The sequence below is a fragment of the Myotis nattereri genome, assembly GCF_964212035.1.
Source record: "Myotis nattereri genome assembly, chromosome: 2".
Classification (NCBI taxonomy): Eukaryota; Metazoa; Chordata; class Mammalia; order Chiroptera; family Vespertilionidae; genus Myotis; species Myotis nattereri.
The window spans coordinates 39,596,186-39,618,738 of record NC_138076.1 but is presented as its reverse complement, the minus strand read 5'-3'; the positions used below and the strand labels follow the sequence as shown (position 1 = coordinate 39,618,738).

The window sequence follows — 22,553 nt, the reverse complement described above, 5'->3', positions numbered from 1 at the left end:
CATTTAAGTAAAGCTAAATGTAGCTTTACTTAAATCCTAATATTTCTACTAAATCCTAATATTATGTAATTTTTGTGGGGGGAATTGATAAATAAATGTGCAAGAGTGGCCTCGAAAATTCTGAGGAAAATTTAACAGTTATTAAAATATGATACCTTATAAAAGTAGAAATAATTGGAACCACTCCATAAAATTTTGCAGCAGGAAGAGTCAGGTCTATGGAATAAATTCATTAGATATTAGGGGCTGATTTGGGAGAATTTCTTAATTTGTTGAAGAGGTTCTTGTTAATATTGACTTAGAAGGCGGGAGAGATGGATTGAATTCTAGGATTGTAACCCACTAATCTATTGTGATTGGGATAGTTCCAGAAAAGTTAAGAAATAAAAGGAATGAGTGTTTGCTTTTAGTGACTAGAACTTTCTAAATGGGAAGGAGTCTAAGGCCATACCACCCTGAACGCACCCGATCTCGTCTGAATGGGAAGGTGAGTTCTACTTTAGTTTAGTGAATAGCAGAAGCAAAGAATAGGAGAATTTAGAGCTAGCTGTACTCCTCATAGTGCATGTTAGGTAACTTTAATTTTACGATAGCTATCTATCTACATTAAAAAAAAAAAAAGACTAGTATATGTCTTTCCACAAGAAATAGCAAAATATTGTTATATCTGTGTCAGACCTATAAGGTAGGGTTTTGATTATTTTTAAAATATATTTTTATTGATTTCTGATAGGAAGGGAGAGGTAGAGAGAGGTAGAAACGTCAATGATGAGAGAGAATCATTGATTGGCTGCCTTCTGGACACCCCATTGATCGAGCCTGCAACCCAGGCATGTGCCTTGATGGGGAATCAAACAGTGACCTCCTGGTTCATACGTTGACGCTCAGCCATTGCGCCATACCGGCTTGGGCAGGGTTTTGATTTTTTAAAAAAATGGAATAAATTGATTCTGTATTTTAACTTTTCATTATTGAACTTATAATATTTTGTTGCTTAAATTGAACTTAATAATATTTTGTTGCTTTGTCGGTATATAATAACATTGGATTTAAATGAGAAATACCTGATATTTATTACATTAAAACCAAAACCCTAAGTCAGGGAAGTAGTCATTGTGACTCACATCTTAGCCAGGCAGCCTGCTGTTTGAAGTATGATTCCTAGTGAGTATTGTAGTCTTAGCCTTAGGATTCAGTAATGAGATTGAGTGGGGTTTCCTGTGAGCACTCTGGGATGACAGACAGTAAGGTGAGGGGAATCATCACTTAGCATGCCTACCCTTGATAATATTTCCCTGCTGTCTGGGGAGATACTGAGGGCAAATAGGACTTGGTGATGTCTATGTAATTAGTGTATGTTGGTTCCAGCTGAACAAACTGGAGGGTAATGATCAGGTAAATGGAGATGGAATACATTAATGTAGGTTGAGGTATAAAAGACCTTAGGGAAAAACCTATCAACATTTTATGGGGTTGTTAGAATGTCTTTATATCTTTTTGTATTTATATATACATCTTTATATATATTTATCTAGATATGTCTTTGTTAGAATATCTTCAGTTTTATTCTAGATATGTGTAGAGATTAAACCAATTTAAAAGTAAAACTTTTTGCATCTATTTTCTCATTTACATGATTGATTTTCAGTATTTTTTTTGATTTGGAAAGGAGTTCAAGTTCTTAATTTTTAAAAAATTATTTCACAAAATCTGTTAATGGACTCATTTGCAGCTAATGTACTCATTGCTCCTCATGGGAATAAATAAGTAGGGTTGGCTTTGTAAAACTTTTTTTGGGATGATAACTGAAAAATCAGACCTTTTATTGCACCTGTGTGTGAATATTTAAGGAACATTTTCTTAACGGCTTTTGCTTGTACAGAATATTTTAAGATAGCCATCATGGTCCATGTTCCCCAGCTGTTTTTTAATTACGTCAGAAACATTTCCAGTCATTTAGATTGTAATAGGAAATCTATAGGATTCTTCACTCATTCTTGAAAAAAATCCTAAGAGCTGTCATTGTTCAATATGAAGTTTCCTTACCAGCAACATAAAGCTCCATGGCAAAGCCTCTGAGAGTGACTGTAACACTGCATATAATGGGGAGAAAGGAATTGGTTTCATTAATGTGATTTTGGACCTTGGAGTTCCGGTAATTAGGTAATTACAGGGGTTTTAAGTGGTGTACTTGCTGTAAAACTTGCTGTTGCTTACTTTTCTCATAAAACTTAGCTTTTAATAACCTTTTTTGGATTAAGAATACTGTGTACCTACCTACCTATCAAATTTAAAACACGAAACTTTCCATTAAAGAGAAGAAAGCATTTAAGATGTTTAGAGATTTCTTTTTCTTCTATTCTTTTTTGTTTTTATCTTTGGAAAAACATTTTGCAGAAACATTATACTATATCAATTTAAAATGTTTTGATTATCTTTGGCTTGGCTAAATTACTATCTACATTTTTGGGTAAAATGGAATAGGATAGGGTTCCTGGTAGGAATTTGTTCACATTAATATGGCTCATCAGGGACATTATATTTAATTGGAGATCCTGCAGAATAGTAGCAGGAGGCTGAAGAGAATTATTTAGCATTAGCAATGGCTCGTCTGGGAGTTGTGCACTAATCAAGGAACTTGAGTGTTAGCAGTGGGGATGATGGGAATTATGGCGATTATGACATGTAAGCATGTCTGTGTGCGAACTGGACAGGCAATGAGTTAATCAAGAAGTATATTAAATGGCTCCCATGCTGATTCATTATTATCTACCATAGTGCCTGTCAGGTTTTGTATTTAAAAAAAATACAATTATTGCTGAATTCACTATGTATAAATTCAGTTACTATTTTTTGCTTTTCAATAAAGTAACCTCAAATTACTAACACATATAAAAACAAAAATGTATAAATCCTGCTATGATGTGAGTGTTAAAGTATAGTTTCTTTTTTTTAGACACTTTACAGTGAAACTTTACTTTTCAGTTCATTTAAAAATGTTGCTTTTCCCTTTTATATATTTGCTGGAAATACTCTTCGGCTTATTTTGTACTATGTGAAAGAGTTTGGGTTAAAACCAAAATATATATATTTATTTTCCCCGCTAAAATATAATTACAATATTTCAGAAAGACATTAATATTTAACACATGAAGCTACAGACAAATCAAAACATTAATCTTTTCCCCTATCAAAATGCTCCAAAATCGGGGTGTGTGTGTGTGGTGATGGTGGAAATCTCCTTTGCTCTAGTGGGTGGTCTCTTTGTGCCAGGTAAACCCATTCTGTGCCCAGCATGGTTAGAGCCGTCTGTCATGAAACTATCAGTTTGGATTGCTAGAAATGGACATATTTTTGGGAAATGGAACTAATAAATTGAATTTCTTTTTAGAAAATAAATTGAAATGCAGCATAAATCCATGAGCAAACTGGATTATATCTATAGGCAAATTTATAGAGTTACTGTACAGATGAATACACACAGTTTCTTTTTTATTTATTATTGTAAGCACTGCCAAATTTAATAAAACTTTTTACCAAACTGTGACCTTCATGTATTAACTTAATTAAAGCAATGTTATGGGTACTACTCAAAGTGTTAACCTGTGGGTGGTTGTTATTGAAATCCATTATCTATGGAGTCAGTATTAGTGGTCAGCCACATCACAAATAAAACTTGCAACCAAGACCTTCCCTTGGGTGCTGTGAGCTCAGCAGGTTAAATTGTCAAAACCCCTTAAAGCTTCTTAAAAGACTGATGGTTTAAGCCCCCTGGAGTTAAAGGTAAACCAGTCATTCCTGTCAGGAAGGACTCTGACTTTACTTAGCAGCAAGGCAAAAATTACATTTGGACAGGAAAAAAAGGATTTATAATAGTATCTTCATGTATGAGTTAATTTGTTCACATAGGTGTTCATGTACCTTCCTATTTAACTTTAATAAAAACATTCCAACTTCTTTTAATCTATGGAAAGTGACTTGTGAAAAATTTCCTTCATAAAATCCCAATACCTTCTTAGTATTTTTAAATAATAAGAACTTGTGTTTTTTTTTTGTTGTTTTAAGAATATTTTTATTGATTTCAGAGAGGAAGGGAGAGGGAAAAAGAGAAATATCAATGATGAGAAAGAATCATCAATCGGCTGCCTTCTGCATGCCCTCTCTAGGGATTGAGCCTGCATCCCGGGCATGTGCCCTTGACCAGAATTGAACCTGGGACCCTTCAGTCCACAGGCCGATACTCTATCTACTGAGCCAAACCAGCAAGGACAGAACTTGTGTTTTTACTTATACTAAACATTTAATTTAAAAACAAAATAGTGAAATATTATGAATATATCATTTTGTTTTTGTATATTTAAATTTCCTGGTGAATTTAAACAGTATTGTTTGTGAAAAAACATTGTGTTTTAACATAATTAGTACCTGATGGCATGAAAAAGTACCTACATGTATCTGTTACAGTCTCACTTAAGACTTCTCAGTGGAGGGAAAGACAGTATTCTAAGTAATTACTATCACTTATTGAGTATTTACTGTCTACTAGACAATCAGAATAATTGTGTAAGGGGAGTATTATTGCCATCATTTTTAAATGGAGAAAATTGAGACTTCGAGATGTAAAGTAGGTTGTTAAAGCTCATTTAGCTAGGTAAGCAATGGAGCTGAGATTTGAATTTTGCGACTCCCAAGTTGTACTCTTTCCATTGTAGCATATTGCTTCCCATGTTAAGTGTATGGAAAAGCCCCTTTCTCCCCAAAGAAAGTGAAGTTCATTACTTTGAAGTCTGAGTGTTTATTCGTGACTGTTGTGGGCCAGATTCTATGCCAGTTGATGGTAGTGATCATGAGCGACATGATTCCTGTTCTCATGGCATTTACAGTCTAGTGGTAGAGACAGATATAAGAAAACATATAAATAAGTAATTATAGTTGTGATGTTATGCAGGAAATAAACTAGTTGCTGAGAGACAATAATGGGTGATTCTCCCTTAATAACTCCCTTAATAAGGTGCTCAGGGAAATTCTCTGAGGTGGCAAAATGTAAGCTGAGACCTGATAGATGAGAATTAGCTCTTAGCTATGTAGTAAGCTCGGCAGATGGGACAGCATGTGCAAAGGCCCTGAGCCAGTCCAGGGATTGGTACCTAATCTGTGAATTAGCACTGCTTAGTTTGCCTAGTCACTCATTTGCTAGCTCTCGATCTCTAGCTCTAGCCAATGCATCAACCATACCTGGACAACTTTTGCTGCTGTTACTTCTCAGTGGTTATAGTAGCAACTACTAAGTAGGACTAGCAAAGGGAGGAATCCAGTAGGCATCTTTAGGAAGATAAAAAGCTGCCTGAAGAAGGAAGGTGGCAGAAGTGGATTTATATCTGATATATTCATTTTAGTTGGAGCCTATCCTAAGGAAGAGAGACTCCAATTCAGATAAATACATCAGCTATAAGTCTATTATTGAAATCTTCAGTTATGCATATATTCAATATGTTTATTAAAAAGCACAGTCTAGAGCAGCCGTGGGCAAACTACGGCCCGCGGGCCGGATCCAGCCTGTTTGAAATGAATAAAACTAAAAAAAAAAAAAAAGACCGTACCCTTTTATGTAATGATGTTTACTTTGAATTTATATTAGTTCACACAAACACTCCATCCATGCTTTTGTTCCGGCCCTCCGGTCCAGTTTAAGAACCCATTGTGGCCTTCGAGTCAAAAAGTTTGCCCACCCCTGGTCTAGAGAGAGGGGTGTGGTCTGTCCAGTCGAGAATATGTAGGCTTGGGACAAAGGGCAGGGACCTTGTCTTTCTATGTGAGAAACTGTGAAGTCCAGATAAAATAGCAAATTAATAATTTTAAAATGTTTATTTTTGTAAACAATTGCTTGGTGGCTTTCAAGTCTTCCTGTGAATTAATCATATATTAGTTTAGTTTCCAAGTCTATAGTGTATTCCCTAAATGGATATTAGATATTTTAGTACAAAGGAATTTATAATTAAATATAGCAAAGTAATTTCAGTGAACTATTCCAATTAAGTGTTATAGATCCCTAGGCTTCATGATTGAAACTCAGCTGGGATGTTCTACATAGGGGAGGGCTGTTTAAAAACTATGGAAACCTATTTGTGAAGAGTTTCATGTAATTTTCCTTAATAGAAAATGTCTCCACATATCCTTTTTTTTTTTAGTTTATTTTTCCTGAATACTTTTTTTGGGGGCAGCTTTAGGATCACAGCAAAATTGAGAGGAAGCTACAGAGATTTTTTAATATACCTTCTGCCTCCACACATGCATAGATTCCCCATTATCAGCATCCACTATCATGGTACATTTGTTGCAATTGATGAACCTATATTGACACATATTACCCAAAGTCCATAGTTTACATTAGGGTTCACTCTTGGTGTTGTACATTCTGTAGGTTTGGATAAAAATATAATGACACAGTTATCCCATTCACCTACTGAAGGACATCTTGGTTGCTTCCCAGTTTCAGCAATGATAAATAAGGCTGTTTTAAATAGCATTGTGCAGGCTTCTATGTGGACATGCATTTTCAACTACTTCGGGTAAATACCAAAGAGTGTGATTGCTGGATCATAGGGTAAGAGTATGTTTAGTTTTGTAAGAAACCACCAAACTGTCTTGAAAAGTGGCTGTACTGTTTTGTACTACCAGCACTGAATGAGAGTTTCTGTTGTTTCATCCTTGCTAGTGTTGTCAATGTTCTAGATTTTGTCCTTTCTAATAGAAGTGTAATGTTATCTCACTTAAATTTGCATTGCCCTGATCACATGCGATGTGTGGGGCATCATTTCGTATGCTTCTGTGCCACTTACATGTCTTCATTGGTGATGCATCTGTTAAGGGCTTTGGCCTATTTTTTCTTACTGAGTTGTTTTCTGTTTGGTGAATTTTAAGAGTTCTTTGTATATTTTGGAAAATAGTCCTTTATCAGATGTGTCTTTTGCATATATTTTCTCCTAGGCTATGGTTTGTCTTTTGAATCTCTTGATGTTGTCATTCCCAGAGCAGTTTTTAATTTGAATAAAGTCCAGTTTTTCAATGATTTCTGTCATGGATTGTGCCTTTGGTATTGTATCTAAAAAGTCCTTTCCATACCCAAGGTCATCTAGGTTTTCTCCTATGTTATCTTCTTCTTCTGGGAGTTTAATAGTTTTGTGTATCTATTTATCTGTCTATCTATCTGTCTATCTATCTATCTATTTATGTTTATTGATTTAGAGAGAGAGGAAAGGAGAAAGAGGGAGAGAGAGGGAGAGGGGGGGGGAGAGAGAGAGAGAGAGAAAGAGAGAGAGAGAGAGAAAGAGAGAAACATCGATGTGAGAGAGATACATCAATCCCTTGCCTCGCATACTTGCTTCGACTGGGGATCAAACCTGCAACAACCTAGGTATGTGTCCTGACTGGGAATTGAACTGTTTGATCAATGGGGTGACACTCCAACCAACTGAGCCACACTGGCCAGGGCTATAGTTTTGTGTTTTATAATTAGGTCTTCAACCCATTGTAAACTAATTTTTTAAAGGGTATAAAGTTTGTCCAGATTCATGTTATTTTGCATGAGGTTCTCCAGTTTTTTTTTTAGCATTGTTGAAAAGGTTATCTTTGAGTCAATTGTATTGCCTTTGCTTATTAGTAAAAGATCAGTTGATTACATTTATGGGGCTCTATTTCTTGGCCCTTAATTTTATTTCATTGATCTGTTTGTTCTTTCACCAATACCATGGTATCTTGATCATTGTAGCTTTATAGTAAGTCTTGATGTCGAGTAGTATTGAAAGGAATTTTTAGGGGTGAAATAGGCAGGTTTAGGAAATTTTAGAAATTAAGGGGTCCATGGAAAAAACACAGGGCTACAGAGTTGCTAAAGAGTACATTTCCATAAAACAAGGGAGCTGGGAGCAGCAAAAGGTACATTTCCATAAGATAAGAGAACTGAGAGTAGCAAAAGGTACATATTTACAGAATAAAGGGAAGGAAACTTCTCACTCAAAGAAAGAGGAAGAAAAGTCCAGAGGGAATAGGAGAACAATAAAGGAAAAGAAGGAGGGAACTTCACGTGAGACTTGAGCTCAGGAGTTGTTATGGTGACCAAATCAAAGGGGAATAGTGGACCAATCAGAGGGGATATCGAGACACCAGAAACTGCAGTCTTTATAAGCTGTAGGAAAAAGGGACTCAGTGGGGACTCTTTCCCCCCTCCCACGTGGGAGTCTGTGCTTGTTTCTCAATAAATTTCCACCTTTGCTATACCACCTTCCCCAGGGGAACACTGCGCATTTCCGGTCCAAATTCCCCGTTTCAGTGTCAATCCTCCAGCTTTGTTCTCCTTTAATATTGTAGGTCTTTTGTCTCTCTATATAAACTTTACAATTAGTTTGTTGATATTCACAAAATAATTTGCTGGGACTTTGCATTGTTTTATAGATCAAGTTGGGAAGATATTCCATGTTCAAGCTTATCCCTTGAACATGGAATATCTCTCCATTTATTTAGTTGACCCTTGATTTGATATATCAGAGTTTAGTAATTTTTCTCATATAGATCTTGTATATATTCTGTTCTGTTTTATTTTTAGGTATACTAATGTAAATGATATTATGTTTTAAATTTCAAATTTCACTTGTTTATTGTTGGTATTTAGGAAAACAATTCACATTTTAAAATATTATCTTGTATCCTGAAACTTTGCCATTAGATCCAGGAGTTTTTGTTTTGTTTTCTTTTTGTCTATTGTTTAAAATTTTCTGCATAGACAATCATGTCATCTGCAAACAAAGTTGCCTTATATCTTCCTTCCTGATTTGTATACCTTTCATTTTATATATATATTTTAAATTGATTTCAGAGAGGAAGGGAGAGGGAGAGACCGAAGCATCAATGATGAGAGAGAATCATTGATTGGCTGCCTCCACACACCCCCTACCTAGGGATCAAGCCTGTAACCTAAGCATGTGCCCTTGACCGGAATCGAACCCGGGACCCTTCAGACCGCAGGCCAATGCTTTATCCACTGAGTCAAACAAGTTAGGGCATGATTTGTATACCTTTTAGTCCCTTTTCTTTTCTTATTGAATTGGCTGGAACTTCCAGTATGATGTTGAAAAGCAGTAATGAGAGGGAACATCTTTGCCTTCTTCCTAACCTTTATGGGAAATGTTTGAGTTTTTCACCAGTAAATATGATGTAGCTACAGTTTTTTTGTAGATAGTCTCTGTCAAGTTGAGAAAGTCCCCTCTATTTCTAGTTACTGAGAGTTTTTGTCCTGACGGGTATTGGATTTTGTCAAATTCTTTTTCTGCGTATTTTGATAGGATCATGTGATTTTTCTTTTTTAGTCTGTTGATGTGGTAGATTACATTGATTTTCAAATGTCTAACCAGCCTTGCATGCCTGGAATAAATTCCACTTGTTTATGGTGTATAATTCTTTTAATACATTGTTGTAGTCAAGTTGCTGGTATCTTTGAGGGTTTTTGCAGGAATGTTCATAAAAGATATTGGTTGGTAGTTTTCTTGTAATGTCTTTGTCTGGTTTTGGTATTAGAGAAATGATGGCTTTATAAAATGAGTTAGCAAGTATTCCTTCTGCTTCTGTCTTCTGAAAGAGACTGTAGAGAATTGGTATAATTTCTTAGTTAAATGTTTGGTAGAATTCACCAATGAAACAATGTGGCCCTGGTCCTTTCTGTGTTAGAAGGTTATTGATTTAATTTCTCAGGTAGATATAGGTCTATTTCTCTTGGTGTGAATTTTGGCAACTTAGAGTTTTCAAGAATTTGGTTCTTTTCATCTAGGTTATTAAATTTGTGGGTATAGAGTTGTTTCTAATATTCCATTATTTTCCTTTTAATTCCATGAGATCTGTAGTGATATCCCATCTTTCATTTCTGATATTAGTCATTCGTGTCTGCTCTCTCTTTTTCTTAGTTAGCCTTGCTGGAGGCTTATACATTTTATTGATTTTTTTTCAAGGAACCAGTTTTTGGTTTCATTGACTTTCTCTATTGATTTCCTACTTTCAATGTCATTGATTTCTGCTTAAATTCTTACTATTTCTTTGCTTACTTAGTGTTTGTGCTCTTTTTTTTCTAGTTTCTTAAGGCAGAAACTTAGATTTTTAGATCTTCTTTTCTAATATATTCACTCAGTGCTATAAAATTTCCTTTAAGCATTGTTTTCACTGTATTCCACAAATTTGTTGTGTTTTCATTTGCATTTAGTTAAAAATATTTTACAATTTCTCTTGAGATTTTTTCTTTGACCCATCTGTTATTTGGAAGTCTGTTGTTTACACTTTAATCTTTCTGTCTTTTGGTTTTTTAGTTATCTTTGTTACTGAGTTCTTTAATTCTACTATGCAGACATTGTATGATTTCTATTCTTTTAAATTTATTAAGGTATATTTTATGGCCCAAAATGTGGTCTACCTTGGTGAATGTTCAGTGTAGAAGAAAGTGTATATTGCTGTTGGGTGAAGTAGTGCATAGAAATCAATTATATCCAGTTGATTGATGGTATTGTTGAATTTAACTATGTGTTCCTGATTTCTGCCTGCTGGATCCATCCATTTCTGATAGAGAGGTGTTGAGGTCCGGGTATGACCATGGATCACTATGTGTTTCCTTGCAATTTTATCAGTTTTTGCCTCATGTAGTTTTATGCTCTATTGTTAGGCACACACACATTATGGATTGTTATGTCTTCTGGAAGAATTGACTCCTTTATCATCATGTAATGCCATTCTTTATCAAATATAACTTTCCTTGCTTTACAGTCTGCTCTGTCAGAAATTAATATAGCTACTCCTGCTTTATTTTTATTAGTGTTAGCATGGTATGTTTTTCTCCATCTATTTACTTTTAATCTATATGTATCTTTATATTTAAAGTGGCATTCATATAGGCAACATGTAGTTGGGTCTTGTTTTTTGATCCACTGTGACAATCTCCGCCTTTTCATTGGTGCATTTAGACTATTGACATTCGAAGTGATTATTGATATGGTTGGATTAATATTAACTGTATTTATAACTGTTTTCTATTTGTTGCCCTTGTTCTTTGTTCTTATTTTAGTCTTCCACTCTTTTATTGGCTTTTGTGGTTTTGATTGAGCATATCATAAGATTCCATTTCTCTTCTTTCTTAGTTTTATTAGTTCCAACTCTCTAATCAAGCCTTCTTTCTGGAGACCAGCCCCCATCCTATGCTATCTAAGGGCCACCAGTCATTTTACTGCCAGACAGAAAGACATCTTATCACTCCTGAGATTCCAAGGGTGTTAGCAGCTCTTGTGGCAAGAACTGGGTCAAAGATCAAATGTTAGAACAAAAGATGCTCCCAGTACACCTATCTATTAGGAAATTACAAGGATTTTAGGAGCTCTGTGTCAGAAACTGGGGGCAGAGACCAAATGTATATTTCTTCTTATATCGCAAATAAACAAAAACAATGGGGATATTTACCCTCCCTCTTGGGACTGCAGCTTCATTAATGGAGAAGAATGTTCTCTCTCTGAATGTTTTGGGTCCTACAGGCTTCCATTTCTGCCACCTGTTGCTGTAGTCATAGAATTACTTCAGGGCTGGGGCACAAAGTAATTGAGCTTAAACACAAAACATAACAGCCTGGCTGGTGTGGCTCAGTGGTTGAGAGTCAACTCATGCACCTGGAGGTCACCAGTTTGATTACTGGTCAGGGCACATGCCTGGGTTGAACTCCAATAGGAGACATGCAGGAGGCAGTTGATCAATGTTTCTATCTCTCTCTCCCTTTCCCTTCCTCTCTATGAAATCAATAAAAACATAAGCAAACAAAAACAAAACCAAAATAGAACACTCCTCCCGCTTCCAAAACCCAATAACCCTGGGGGATTCTGCAGTGTTGTGTAAGGAGCTCCCTTTTCTTCTTGAGTCAGAAGTATAGGGTTTCTCCTGGAGTTCTCTCTGTCAGCACCCCAATGCCTACTCTGGATATTACATTTTATTGATTGGGCAGGGGGATCATGGAGGAAAGGAAAATGTTAAAACTCACTTCTGGTTTACAGTGACTTGAATTTTGTTCTCCCTTGATCTGCCTATTACTTTCTTTTCAGAGTTTGCAAATAGTTGATTCATGTATTCTCAGTTCAGATTTCATAGTTGCATTCAGTGGGACAGATGGGGTGAAATATGCTTATTCCATCTTACCTGGAATTAAAGTGGCCAGTGTGTTTCTTAAAACAACTATGGGAAGGAATTTGATGTAGCTGAATGGGTGTTTGTATCGTATATATTATGCTATATATCCAATAATCACAGGAAAAATTTGGTTAGGTAACATTTGAGGAAAAGAAAGAAGTTTTCATTGTTTAGAGAACTACTTATTAAGCTTCCTCTGAGATTAGTGGGAGAGAAAGTTGAGTGTTTACAGCTAATTGCTTGAAATGGCTTAAATGCAGCAGCCTGCTCTTAATGAAGGAGTATATAACATTCCTCCTATGAACATTATTTTCTTTTCATAGAAGATAAACATTGAGAACCACTGACTTCCTGGTTAAAGTCCCAACTCTTTACTAAGGCATTCAAGATTCCTTTCAACCTGGTTCCTTCTACTCTTTCATTCTCTTTCACCATTTTCTCTCATCAGTGCCTTCTTACCCACCTTAATATCAAGCCATTTCACAGATTTTTTAATAGGCTAGGGCCTTTCACAGTTCTACATAAAAAAAAAAAAAATTATTGATTTTTAAAGGAATGGACAGAGAGAAAGAAACAGACCTGAGAGTGTAACATTGATCAGCTGCCTCCTGCACTCCCCCTACTGGAGATTGATCTGGCAATTCAGGAATGTGCCCTGACCAGGAATTGAACCAGCAACCTTTTGGTTCATGGGATGATGCCCAACCAACTGAGCCACAATGGCCAGGGTGCTGGGAGCCGGTCCATCCTTGCTGTTTCAAGGGACCTGGCATATATGGCATACTGTTCTTTTTTTTTTTTTATTAAATCTTTATTGTTCAGATTATTACATTTGTTCCTCTTTTTCCCCCCATAACTCCCCTCCTCCCAGTTCCCGCCCCACCCTCCGCCCTCACTCCCCACCCACTGTCCTCATCCATAGGTGCACGATTTTTGTCCAGTCTCTTCCCACATCTCCCACACCCCTTTCCCCCACAAGAATAGTCGGTCCATTCCCTTTCTATGTCCCTGATTCTATTATGATCACCAGATTATTTGTTCACTTGATTCTTAGATTCACTTGTTGATAGATGCATATTTGTTGTTCATAATTTGTATCTTTACCTTTTTCTTCTTCTTCCTCTTCTTAAAGGATACCTTTCAGCATTTCATATAATCCTGGTTTGGTGGTGATGAACTCCTTTAGCTTTTCCTTATCTGTGAAGCTCTTTATCTGACCTTCAGTTCTGAATGATAGCTTTGCTGGATAAAGTAATCTTGGTTGTAGGTTCTTGGTATTCATCACTTTGAATATTTCTTGCCACTCCCTTCTGGCCTGCAAAGTTTCTGTTGAGAAATCAGCTGACAGTCGTATGGGTATTCCCTTGTAGGTAACTGAGTTTCTTTCTCTTGCTGCTTTTAAGATTCTCTCTTTGTCTTTTGCTCTTGGCATTTTAATTATGATGTGTGTTGGTGTGGTCCTCTTTGGATTCCTTTTGTTTGGGGTTCTCTGCGCTTCTTGGACCTGTAAGTCTATTTCTTTCACCAGGTGGGGTAAGTTTTCTGTCATTATTTCTTCAAATAGGTTTTCAATATCTTGGTCTCTCTCATCTTCTGGCACCCCTATAATTCTGATGTTGGTACGCTTGAAGCTGTCCCAGAGGCTCCTTACACTATCTTCGTATTTTCGGATTCTTTTTTCATTTTGCTTTTCCAGTTGGGTGTTTTTTGCTTCTTCGCATTTCGAATCTTTGACTTGATTCTTGTGCTCCTCTGGTCTGCTGTTGGGTGTCTGTATAATATTCTTTATTTCAGTCAGTGTATGCTTAATTTCCAGTTGGTTCTTTATCACAACATCGAGGGTCTCATTAGATTTCTTGAGGATCTCACTACATTTATCGGCGGTCTCACCAGTCTTTTCGAGGGCCTTACTAAGTTTATTGGCAGCTTCTAGACAGTTCTTGAGAGACCTTAAAAGTGTGGTTTTGAGCTCTATAGCTTCCATTTCTGACATTTGCGTCCTGTTTCTTTGTCTCCGCATTTTTTTTATCTTTTCTTGGTGCACCCCCTAGTGTTCTTTGTTCGCAGTCTTGTTGTAGTTAAGCCTTGATTGTTGTCGGCAATACCGGGGGTGATTTGACCTCCAGGCCAACTGGCTATGAGAGTCAGCTGTGTCTGCAGTGGGAGAGCTTCTGTGCTGGATCTCTAGGGCGGTGCTAATCTAGCGTTTGCCTGAGGCTATCTGGCAAATGGCTCTATGCAGGGCTTGGGCGGGGCGGGTCCCGGGGATCTACAGGGTGGGTGAAGAGAGCAGTTATGGCTGCTCTCAGTTCCGTCCCTAGGGGCTCTGCCTCACAGAGTCCCAGCAACCACTGGAAACCTCGGAGAGAAAGCTGCCTTCAAGTTCCGACCAAAGCCAGACAGTCCCGCTTCTCTGGTTTGATTCTGGGTCCCTAGAGACTTGCCCGGATCTGGAGCTCAGAGTCTGAAACTCCCTCCCGATTGAAAACAACAACGGCGCCCTCCACTGCCAGCCCGCTCCGCGCGCACTCCGCACCTTAGTATTTCACTTCAGCACTGCGCCTCCTCTGAGTCTGGGTATGATATTCTCTTTCCTCCTAATTGTAGAATTTCCACTCAGCCAGCCTTCCTGTGGTTCTGGAGGATGTCTGTTCCGTCTTTTAGTTGTATTTTTGATTGGTTGTTCGAGGCAGCAATCTCCGGCGTTAACCTATGCCGCCATCTTGGTTTCTCCTCGCAAACCAATATTCTGATGGAAAATGGAGATGAGATTATGGTCCTAGAAACTGAGGAATTTCTGAAAGATAGATAGCCGATGGGATCATTCAATAGAAAACCCCAGTCTAAAACATGGTTGCAAAAGGTGGGAGCCCCTCCAGGAGAGAAAGATCCAGAGCAGGAAGGGGCCCTGGGGCAATTGACAGGATGTCTGGTTAGGAAACCTCATTTTGATCATCTAGTCAAGTGATTCCTCCCTGAAAAGTGTCCATCAGCAGGGGGAATGAATGTTTGGGAAACTGGTAGAGCTATATCTGGGCATTCTTTGATAGTTATAAAGAATGAGGTAGGCCCTAACTGGTTTGGCTCAGTGGATAGAGCGTCGACCTGTGGACTGAAGGGTCCCAGGTTCGATTCCAGTCAAGGGCATGTACCTTGGTTGCAGGCACATCCCCACTGGGGGTCGTGCAGGAAGCAGCTGAATCAATGTTTCTTTCTCATTGATGTTTGTAACTCTCTATTCCTCTCCCTTCCTCTCTGTAATAAAATCAATAAAATTTATTTAAAAATAAAGAAGAACGAGGTAGATCTCTACATATTGACAGAGAACATTTCTAAGACATATACAAGATTGAAGAAGACCATGTAGAATGACACATATAGCATAATAATACTATTAATGGTTTAAAAATACCACACTAAAATATTTTATATGGTTGTAACCATATTTTTTATGGTTCATACATTATATAAAAGTGTAGACCAGGAGTTCTCAAAAGTGCCACTCTTGACCCCCCCCCCCCACGCCCCCCCAATTCTGTCATACAAAAATAATCATGAATAAATGTGTCATGGCGCTACACATTTAGTTTTACAAAATGAAATCAGAGCAAATGTAATATTTACTGACATAAAAAAGTTCATTTTCTAGGGATCAAATTGCTCTTGAGACTTTAGACACTTATATAAAGTAGAGAGAAGGATTCTTTTCTGTTTCTTCTTAGAAGTAGGATTTTATCTGGTTGTTTGTAAATTAATTCCTTCCAGTTCTTCAAATCAAGATTGATGCACTTGGCATTCCTTTCTTTAACTTTTCAGTCTGTAAGGATAATTTGTGTTTCTTGGTAAAGCTAGAGAATTTGGTTAGATTTGCTGCATACTGAAGTCTGATCAGATTGTGTGAGTCACTGCTGTTCTCAGGCAAGCATACATTTAATCTTTATTTTGTCATCCTCCAGTGTTTGCATTGAAGGATATCACAAGGAAAACTCAAATATTCATGGTCATGGTAAATAATGGCTACGCAGTTACAGATCTTGTTGAAGTGATAGATTTCAAGAAATCTCCCAGCATGAAAACAACTTCAAAGTTGCTTGTGTTCCCTATCTTTCTCAGTTTGTACTAGTTTAGAAGGTATTTAAAAACTTTGACTCAGATCTGGTCTAACCTACTTTTTAACACTAAGATCCAATTTATTTCATAAGGATAGGGACCAAGCACAGTATCTTTTCAGCATATCTTAGGCATCTAATGGACTAATAGAAAATTTTCCACAAATTCAGAGTTTTAAAATTCTGGTACAATTTTTAATCTATCTATAGCCAAGCATTTAAATTCATTTTTAAGATGTCAATAAGGATGACTTTTTTTTGTCCTGTAGGTTGAAAAACACCATGATACAGGTAATGCTCTTCTCTTTATTTAAAGAATAAAAGTGTTCAAAATATAAAATTAAATGCTTGAGGAAGAAACTAATAATTTTTAAAAACTTCTTTTGGAAACTTTCCTATTGGACAAGTTTATGAAGACTGCTTTACTTGAATCTTAGTATTTAAATTGTTTTTCTCTTTGAAAATATATCCAGCAATATTTTAGTCAATTGATCAGTTTACCTTAGTTTAAACTGTTCATGATTGTTATATATATTTGAACTATATAAAAAGGAATTTATATTTTTCAAGGTGTTGAACTTTTTGAAACATAAGTACATCTAGTCAGCTTAGTCAAGTAAGTCATCCTTCAGAAAAGCATTTGTAGTGCTTGAATAGCTTGTTTTGTATTATTAAGATAAAGACAAAACCTCACACATTTAGTACAATAACAGCAAAATTGAAATTGAGTTTTAAAAGTTTTTAAACTGTCCTTTCATAGTTGACTTATTCATAGCTCCTTGGGAGCTGAAGCGCAGAGGATTCTAGTTTTTCATATCAAATGGCTTTGCCCAGCATTTTGCTAATACTGACCCTGGACTAGACTGTGGGATTGTTGAGCTTCTAATATACTTTTCTCCCATAAAGTAAGGTTTGTTTCTGAGACATAGAAGGAAGGAAATCAACCAACCTTTACAAAGAAAGGCATGTGTTTTGCCTTTCTTTGTAAAGTCCATAGGCAGTGTTGACCTGCTTTTGATGTTTAATTTATTTGAATGTTTATTCAACCAGTATAATCATCTCCTAAAATGTTAGGCTTTGAGCTACATTCTCAGTATGATTACAAAGAATTTGTGATAATGGAGGAAAAAATGTCTAATATGATGTTAAAAAACAAGAGGATGCAAAATTACATATGCAGTATGGTTACAAAAGTATATTTAGAGAAAAGACTGGGAGTATATAAGTCAAAATGCAATTAGGATTCTCTTCCTTTCTACTTTTTGATGCATATTGATTGTAGAAATTTTGGACATATAAATATACACATATATGTGTGTATATATCTTTTCATTTCTTTCCCCCCCATACAACCCTCAGTTCCCATATGTATTGCTAAGAGGAGAAGGTTTAATTTTGTGCAGTTAGACTTCTAGCACGCGGACAATGGCTAAACAATGAAAGTTATTAAATAAATTTCCATTCACATGTACATGAGTTAAGCTTTTAGTACATACACTATGCTGGAGGAGATTAAAAGAAAAGAATTTTAAGACACAACTTCTGTCTAGCAGGACCTTATGATATCAAGGAGAAGAATGTGTAAATTATAACAGACATAAAATCTATAAAGCAGTCTAAATAACATTGCTGGACAGGATACAATTAAATGGCCAAAATTTGTGCTAAGTTCTATTGGAGTTCAAATTAATGGAGATGAAGCTGAAGTACTTGGGAAAGACCTAGTAGTAGCAATGAAGCTTTAAGTGCATCTTTAATAATAGGTAATATTGGAGGGAAATAAAATATATATAGAATAAGTATGGATTTAATCTTAAATACTTTATCCCCACCTGGTTAATGCAGTCTTTTTAAAAATATTTTTTTATTGAACTTGTTGGGGTGGCATTGGTGAGTAAAATTATATAGGTTTCAGGTGTACTATTCTATAATACATCATCTGTATCTTGTACTGTGTGTTCATCACCCAAAGTTAAGTCTCCTTCCATCACCATTTATCCCTCCTTTACCCTTTTCTATCTCCCAGCACCCCTTGTCCCTTTATTAATCACCATACTGTTGTCTGTGTCTATGAGGGTTTTTGTTTGTTTGTTTGTTTTTTCCTCAATTCCTTCATCTTTTTCACTCAATCCCCCCAAACTCCCTCCCCTCTGAGAGTGGTCAGCCTGTTCTCTGCATCTATGAATCTGTTTCTATTTGGTTTGTTAGTTTATTTTGTTCATTAGATCCCATATATGAGTGAAATAATATGGTACTTGTCTTTCTCTGACTGGGTTATTTCACTTAGCATAATACTGTCCAGGTCTATCCATATGGTCACAAAGGGTAAGATTTCCTTCCATTTTTTTTAAATTAAATCTTTATTGTTCAGATTATTACAGTTGTTCCTCTTTTTTCCCCCCATAGCTCCCCTCCACCCGGTTCCCAGCCCATCCTCTGCCCTTATCCCCTCCACGGTCCTCATCCATAGGTGTACGATTTTTGTCCAGTCTCTTCCCGCACCCCCCACACCCCTTTCCCCCCGAGAATTGTCAGTCCGCTCCCTTTCTATGCCCCTGATTCTATTATATTCACCAGTTTATTCTGTTCATCAGTTTATTTATTCACTTGATTTTTAAATTCACTTGTTGTTAAATATGTATTTGTTGTTCATAATTTATATCTTTACCTTTTTCTTCTTCCTCTTCTTAAAGGATACCTTTCAGCATTTCATATAATACTGGTTTGGTGGTGATGAACTCCTTTAGCTTTTCCTTATCTGTGAAGCTCTTTATCTGACCTTCAATTCTGAATGATAGCTTTGCTGGGTAAAGTAATTTTGGTTGTAGGTTCTTGCTATTCATCATTTTGATTATTTCTAGCCACTCCCTTCTGGCCTGCATAGTTTCTATTGAGAAATCAGCTGACAGTCTTATGGGTACTCCCTTGTAGGTAACTAACTGTTTTTCTCTTGCTACTTTTAAGATTCTCTCTTTGTCTTTTGCTCTTGGCATTTTAATTATGATGTGTCTTGGTGTGGTCCTCTTTGGATTCCTTTTGTTTGGGGTTCTCTGCGCTTCCTGGACTTGTAAGTCTATTACTTTCACCAGGTGGGGGAAGTTTTCCGTCATTATTTCTTCAAATAGGTTTTCAATATCTTGCTTTCTCTCTTCTTCTGGCACCCCCATAATTCGGATGTTGGTTCACTTGAAGTTGTCCCAGAGGCTCCTTACACTATCTTCATCTTTTTGGATTCTTTTTTCTTTTTGTTTTTCTGGTTGGGTGTTTTTTGTTTCTTAGTATTTCAAATCATTGACTTGATTCTTGTGATCCTCTAGTCTGCTGTTGGATCTCTTTATAATATTCTTTATTTCAGCCAGTGTATGCTTAATTTCTAGGTGGTCCTTTTTCATATCCTAGAGGGTCTCACTAGATTTATCGAGGGTCTCACTAAATTTATCGGCGGTTTCTAGAAAATTCTTGAAAAACCTTATAACTGTGGTTTTGAACTCTATATCCAGTAGTTTGCTTTCCTCCATTTCTGTCATTTGTGACCTGTTTCTTTGTCTCTGCATTTTGGCTGCTTCCCTGTGTTGATAGAGTGGCTTTCTGTGCTAGGTGTCCTATAGGGCCCAGTGGCTCAGCCTCCCCAATTACCTGAGGTGGACACTCTTGGTGCACCCCTTTGTGGGCTTTGTGCACAGTCTTGTTGTAGTTAAGCCTTGATTGTTATTGGTCTCACTGGGAGGAATTGACCTCTAGGCCAATTGGCTGTGAGAATCAGCTGTGTTTACAGTGGGGGAACTTCTGTGCTAGAGAAACCCTTATGGGGCAAGACTTGCTTCAATGGGGCTTTGGTGCTCACTGTGTCTGCCCCCTGAGTGTGCCCCTTATGGATCTGAGGAGTTGTAATCCAGATGGTCCCACTCTGACCACTGGGTACACTGGTTCTTGGATCTCTAAGGAGGTGCTAATTTAGCCTCTGCCTGAGGCTACCCAGCAGGAGCTATGGAGAGATCTACAGATTCTTCTCCTTTGTTTGGGGTTTGGAGTTGCCCAGATGAGGCCCAGCTGTGAAGCAATGCAAGCTGCTGTGGGCCCTTGGGCCTTCTTTTGGATGTTCTGGGTCTCTCTGACCCAGCTGCAGTTTGTTAGGTAATTTTCAGGTTGCAAAGGGCCAGGCCATTCATATGCAAAAGCCTCTGCACACAGCTTGGGTGGGGCGGGGTCTCAGGGAATCAACAGGGTGGAGCAAACAGTCCTGCCCTAAGAGGCCCCAGGTCTCAGGGTCCCGTGGTAATCGCTGCAAGCACCTCTGAGAGAAAGCCGCCCTCAAATCCCACCTGCCTCCAGACAGTCCAGTTTCTCCCTGTATGAGTCTGGGTCCCCAGATTCGCCTGGAACTGGAGTTCAGAGCAGTCGGGAGCTTGTGTCTCCCTCCTGATTGAAAAAGACAACTGAGTCCTCAGTTGCCAGCCCTTTCCGCATGCACCTCCGTACCTCTGCACTTTACTTCCGCACCTCCTCTGAGTCTCAGTGTGCTTTCCTCTTTCCTGCTAGTTGTAGAATTTCCACTCAGCCAGCCTTCCTGTGGATCTGGATGATGCCTGTTTTGTCTTTTAGTTGTATTTCTGAAGTGGTTGTGCGAGGCAGCAATTTCTGGTGTTTACCTATGCCGCCATCTTGGTTTTCTTCCTTTTTTTTTTATTTTTTTAGCCAAGTAGTATTTCATTGTGTAAATATACCACAGCTTTTTTTACTCACTCATCTACTGATGGGCATTTGGGCTGCTTTCAAATCTTGGCTATTGTAAATAATGCTGCAGTGAACAAAGGAGTGCATATATTCTTTCAAATCAGTGTTTTGGGTTTCTTCAGATAAATTCCCAGAAGTGGAATCACTGTGTTCTTAGGCAGTTCCATTTTTTATTATTTGAGGTAACTTCATACTTCTTTCCATAGTGGCTGCACCAGTTATAATTGACCATAAAGGCGTGAGTTTTTTTTCTGGGTGCTCTGTTCTAGTCCGTTGATCTATGTGTTTGTTTTTATGCCAGTACCATTCTGTTTTGATTACTATGACCTTGTAGTATAGTTTGATATCGGTTGGTGTGAGTCCTTCAACTTTGTTCTTCTTTCTCAAGATTGCTGTGGCTATTCAGGTTCTTTTGTGGTTCCATATAAATTTTTGGGATATTTTCTTCTAGTTCTATGAAATATGCCATTGTTATCTTGATAGGAATTCCATTGAATCTTTAGATTGCTTTTAATGATGTTAATTTTTTCTGTCTATGAACATGTTATATGCTTACACTTATTCGTGTCTCCTTTAATACATCTTTGGTTAAATTTATTCCAAGGTTTTTTTATGCAGTTATAAATGGGATTGTTTTCTGAGTTTCCTTTTCTAATTGTTCATTATTGGTGTATAAAAATGCAAGTGGTTTCTGGATATTTATTTTGTATCCTGCTACTTTACCAAATTCATTTATTAGTTCTAGTAGTTTTTTTGGTGGGATCTTTATTTTTATTTATTTTTGTTTTTGGTGGGATCTTTAGAGTTCTCTATTTATACAGTATCATGTGTTATTTATTTAAAGGATTATTTAGTATTCAATTTCTTTCTTATAGAAAAAAACACAATAGTTATAGCAAAAAAAATTGCTACTAATAGGATCTGAACTGGGCACAGGGTAATAGGGGAGGGGGCATTCTGGTCTGAGGGAAGAGGAGCAATTTGAGTTTGGGAGTAAACAGGGCAAAAACAACCACAAGGAGAGCCTTGCTTTGAACAAGGAAATATTTAGGATCCCTGAGCATGGCTGTCTTTCCTTGAAGCAGATGTTTTTAAAGAGATTGCAGAATATATATATATATATATATATATATATATATATATACACATACATATACATATATATATATGTTATATTAAGATATTGATCTGTAAATCCTTCAGACATATCTTTTACCATTTAATGCATAATCTAGTTTTTTCATTGGAAAATATGTTGAATTGATAAAGAAAAATCTGAGCTTTCTAAAAGACGATTTTCTTGGTTTACTTTTTTTGTAGATCTCATTTAAAACAAAGTGCTTCTTTAAAAATTTTTTCACAGCTGAAGCAATAAGCAAAAGTATGGGCCACCTTAGTCTTTTGGTGGGGTAGCAGGGTGGATCACAACTGTCTAGGTATATGAATGTATTCCAATTTTTATATCTGCCTTATAAAATAAATTGAAACTGATCGGAAGTTCCTTAAACT

General features: G+C 37.0%; 1 protein-coding gene across 1 annotated transcript in view; it reads left to right on the top strand.

Moving 5' to 3' along the window:
- Positions 1-22,553, top strand: part of PCCA (propionyl-CoA carboxylase subunit alpha) — a 382,136-nt gene that overhangs the window by 38,601 nt on the left and 320,982 nt on the right. The gene's annotated exons all lie outside the window — the stretch shown is intronic.